Consider the following 5,137-nt stretch of genomic DNA (forward strand, 5'->3'; position numbering starts at 1 on the left):
CCAGAAGATCGTGAGTGGATCCCAGACATTGGACAGTTGGAGTTTGATTTTTGCTTTTGATTGTGACTATGCCCTGATATTTTTCCTTCTTGAATGAAGAAAGTATTTTAGTGGAGCCCACAGCTAAGAGACCTTGAATTTTAAAAGATATTGGACATTTTAAATTGATTGAACTTTTAATATGTAAAGTCTGTGGGACTTTAGATCTTGGGGATGAATAAGAACATATGGGTCGAGGCTTAATACTGATATGTTTGTGTGTCAAGTTGACAAGGGGTCAATTGTACTGACTGGTTTTGTGTGTCAACTTGACACAGGCTGGAGTTATCACAGAGAAGGGAGTTTCAGTTGGGGAAATGCCTCCATGAGACCCAGCTGTGGGGCATATTCTCAGTTAGTGATCCAGGGGGTAGGGCCCCTTGTGGGTGGTGCCATCCCTGGGCTGGAAGTCTTGGGTCCTATAAGAGAGCAAGCTGAGCAAGCCAGGGGAAGCAAGCCAGTAAGGAACATCCCTCCATGGCCTCTGCATCAGCTCCTGCTTCCTGACCTGCTTGAGTTCCAGTCCTGACTTCCTCTGGTGAGCAGCAGCAATGTGGAAGTAAGCTGAATAAACCCTTTCCTCCCTAACTTGCTTCTTGGTCATGATGTTTTGTGCAGGAATAGAAACCCTGACTAAGACACTCTGGAAGGAATGTTTGAGACATTTAGACCCCACAGCATTCAGAAGTCTATGAGTAATTCACAGATTTCAGGCACTGAAATTTTCAGTGTGTTGAGTCTTGATTTCCATTGATTTCCATAGAGTTTAGTGTAGCTAAACTCTAGTTCTTCAATAAATTTAACCCTGCTAATGCAACTTCAACTCTACTCATGTGTTTCCAGTTCAAATAAGTAAAGCCATTGCAGATGGGTTGAAATTCTGCCCTGAAGGCAGCAGGAACAAAACTGCCTTAGAAATTTTAAAGGCCTTGATATCAGTGGTCATTTCTGAGTACAATCCACTGGTCCGCTGATGATAACTGAGTGTAATGAGTAATCCCACACTAATCTACCAGGGGAGAATTCATTGTGTATGGCCCTTCTACTGCTTATGTTCAACTTTGTTGCTGTCAGATCATGGACTGACTGTTTTTCCAGTTTTAGCTTGAGTATTATTGCTCTCCAGTCCAGAAGATTGGGTCCACACACATCTGAAATTCATTTTGCTCTAGAGCAGCAGTTCTCAAACTATGAGTCATGAATCATTTTGGAGATGCATATAAGATGTTTACATCATTTTTTTAAACAGGAGCAAAATTACAGTTATGACATAGCAATAAAACAATTTTAGTGTTTAGAGTCTCTACAATATGTGGAACTATATTAAAGTATAAAAGAATTAGGAAGACTGAACACCACTATTGTAGAGTTTTCTGGTGCTTGTCTCTCAGCTTCAAATTGACAATGGTAGTATTTATCTTTCCCTATGTTTATTTATTTAGCTATATGTAATACCATCAGGCACCACCTGCCAGGCAAATGTCCCAAGACACCTATGAACCTGATACATCATTTTGGTAATCCTTGTGTATGAGCACTTTGAACTAGAATTAGAGATGGGGGTTCCCTCTCCAAATTGAAACATTGTACCTGACCAAATTAATGGGGAAACAACTTGGGACCATTCCTCAGCATACCATGGAAGGCATATATAGTAGCCATGAAAAATTCCTGAAGACATGGCTTGGGTAATAAGTACACATTGTGAGTTCTGATCTCATCAGAGCTGCTTCAGACTATGGGTTTTGGTAAAAGACCAGTGCACCTCAGTGAAACAACAGTGTGACTGCTACAAGATTACATTGTTTCTGGGACTAGAACAATGGCACTTTTGCACATGGACAAACCCACTCTGTCCCACTCACATCATGTCACCACCTGCATGATTTGGTTGACATCATGTTTGAGATTGCAAACAATTTGTATGATATCCAGAATATGTTGTTTCTTCTACTCCTTCTGGATGGTCTCTATAAAGGCATGCATGAGCCTCTGGTGCCAGTTGTGGCTGCACTGGTTAAAACCAGGGCCTATGCAGCCAGCATAGAAAGCACTGAGGTGCATGGGATGCAAGAAAGGCCACTCTATACTATGTCCTGTAAGTTAAGGTTAGCCATACACTTCTAAGGCATTCCTCACTCCTGTTCTTTTCTGCTTCCTCTTCTGACTTTGCAGAATTCCCTCCATACCAAAATTACTTCCCTCATTTCATCCCATTTGCTCACATGCCTTTGACACCTACATCATAATCTGGGGTCTATTCCAGTGCACTGACAGTAATAGCTGGAGAGATCTCCAACATGGCATTTCCTGAGATGTGCCTGTATCATATCTGCTATGTGAAATGATACTGTACAAATGAATACAGTGTTCCCTTTTTTAGCACTCATGAGAATCCCTTAGTTCACTCTTTCAGTCTCCAAGGGTCTTCATGGGCATAAACTTTATGGTCTTGAGATGGAGCAAAGATGTCTGACCCTGAGCTTATATTGCATAATGGAGACCAGAAGAATATATTACCTCAATATTGGTAGATATTTTTGTACACTGTGTATTTGAATGTGGATTTCTGCACCTAGATATCTGGGTACAGTATAAGCTTGATATTTTCATTGCTATGATGCAATTCCTGATGTAGTATTTTTTGGTTATTTTGTTTATTTACATTTCATATGTTATCCCACTTCCAGGCTTCCCATCTGAAAACCCTCTGTTCCATCGCCCTCCCCTTGCCTCCACGAGGTTACTCCCCTACCCACCCACCCACCCATCTGTGCCCCATCACCTTATCATTCTCCTACGCTGGGACATCAAGCCTTCAGAGGACCCAGGGCTTCCCCTCCTATTGATGGCAGACAAGTCCATCCTCAGTTACATATGCAGCTGGAGCCACGGATTCCTCCATGTGTATTCTTTGGTTGGTCCCTTAGTCCCTGGGAGTTCTGGGGGGTACTGGTTGGTTGATATTGTTGTTCGTCCTATGGGGTTGCAAACCCCTTCAGCTCCTTCTGTCCTTCCCCTAACTCCTCCAATGGGGACACACCCATGCTCAGTCTGATGGTTGGCTGCAAGCATCCACATCTGTGTTGGTCAGGCTCTGGCAGAGCCTCTCAGGAGACAGCTCTGTCAGACTCATTGATGCAGTACAAACTTGATATTTTCATTACTATGATGAAATTCCAGGTACAGCATTTTTAAAACACATCTCTGTATCATCTTTGATTTGTCAATAAAGACCTGATCAGCCTATAGCTGGGCAGGAGAGGATAAGGATAGTTTCTCAAACCAATGAAAAATAAAACATAGTTTACACACATTAGTTTCTTTCTTGTACATTTTATCATGACAATGGAGAAAAATACTAAGGTAGAACATGGTGATTAAGAAATTGGGTAGCTGCTGAAAACCATGACCATCTGGTTCATCGTCCTTTAAAAGTAGGTTGTGAAAGAGTGTGAATGTGTTTTGAGCTTTGGGATACAAAAGCCCACAGGTGCTGAAGAAAGAGCTTAACAGTCTATGCTGGAGCGAGTTTCAAAAACCAGAGAATTAGGAACACTAAAGTCTGCCTCATAAGAATGTCAAAGTAGAATAACTCAAATATTGGAAAACAAGCTATAGGTCATTGAAATTATATTCCGGTAAAGAATTTAATATATTCTGCCTGAGAACATTAATGAAACAGTAAATTTCTAAGTAATAAATAAATTGTTTGCCAGGGGAGAGGTCAGGATGGATAGCATTAATTGCATGGCATGGTTATTGTTTCACACTTCTCCATGACTACAAAACATGTTGTTTCTAAAATATGAAAGAAATGTAGAATTTTTTGAGGCAAAGTTCATTGTTCACTATAAATTGCATCTGGGAGTTTTCTAAAAACATGGCTGTGATTGCTATAAAAACCTTCAGTCTTTGTATTGGGATAGAATTTTTATTTGGTGGAACGGGGATGGGGAGGCAAATGAGGGGTTCAACAGCAAGTATGGGAAAAGATAGGAAAAATGTGTAGGTTACCATAAAAACGAAGTGGAAACTATAATTGATAGGGTTTTGGAGGTGGGAGGCATCTCTAGGAAGAGACAGAGACCTGAAGTATGAGAAGTGCCTAGGAATTATGGGGTAACCTTAGCTGTGACTTGCTACATTGGAGAAATAGAACCTGATGAGGAAATTACTGTAGTCAGACACAAACTCCAACTAACTCACCAAACTTTCAACCCAGAATGTATCCTATTTACATGTATCCTATCCTACATGTAGGCATGAGAGATGGAGCAGAGATTGAGGAAATGGACAAGCAATAACCAGTTGCAGCTTGAGACCCATCTTATGGACAAGCACCAATCCCTAAAACTATTAATGATATGCTTGCATGTCCTTCCAGACAGGAGGATGTTGTCCTCAGAGAGACTCAACAGGCCACTCAGACAGATAACTACAGCCAAACAGTGTATGGAGCTTGGGGACTTTATGGAAGAATAGGAGGAAAGATTGCAGACAAACAAGGGAATGGGAACTAGAAAGGAAGACCAAGAGAGTCAATTAACCTGGAACCTTTGGGTTCTCAGAATTTGAAACTCCAATTAAAATCATACAAGGGATAGACCTAACCCTTCCTGCCCATATGTAGCAGATGTGCAGCTTGGTTGTCATATGGGCACCAAACAACTGGAATGAGGGCTGTCTCAAAAGCTGTTGCTTATACTTGGGATATTTTCTACTAGCTGGGCTGCCTACTCTGTCCTAGGTGGAAGAGGAAGTACCTAGCCTGACAGAGACTTAAAGTGCCCAAGTTGGGGGAGGGTCATGTACCTAGAGTGCCCACAACCACTTAGAGGAGAATGAGAGGAGAAAGGGGAAGGACTGTCAGAGGATGTGACTGGGAGGTGTGCAGAGAGTGGGATATAAATTGAATGAGTAAAATAAAATAAAATAAAAATTTAAAAGAAAACTTCAGATTTTGTATTGGGAACACAGTAAGCCTGCTCTGAGGAGGAAACTATGCCTAACCAAGACAAGTACATGTTTGTTTGAAAATAAAGAAACTGAATTGATAATGTCACTTCAGAGATTCCCATGTCAAACAGCAGGGAAA

This window comes from Mastomys coucha, unplaced genomic scaffold (genome assembly GCF_008632895.1).
Source record: "Mastomys coucha isolate ucsf_1 unplaced genomic scaffold, UCSF_Mcou_1 pScaffold15, whole genome shotgun sequence".
NCBI classification, from domain to species: domain Eukaryota; kingdom Metazoa; phylum Chordata; class Mammalia; order Rodentia; family Muridae; genus Mastomys; species Mastomys coucha.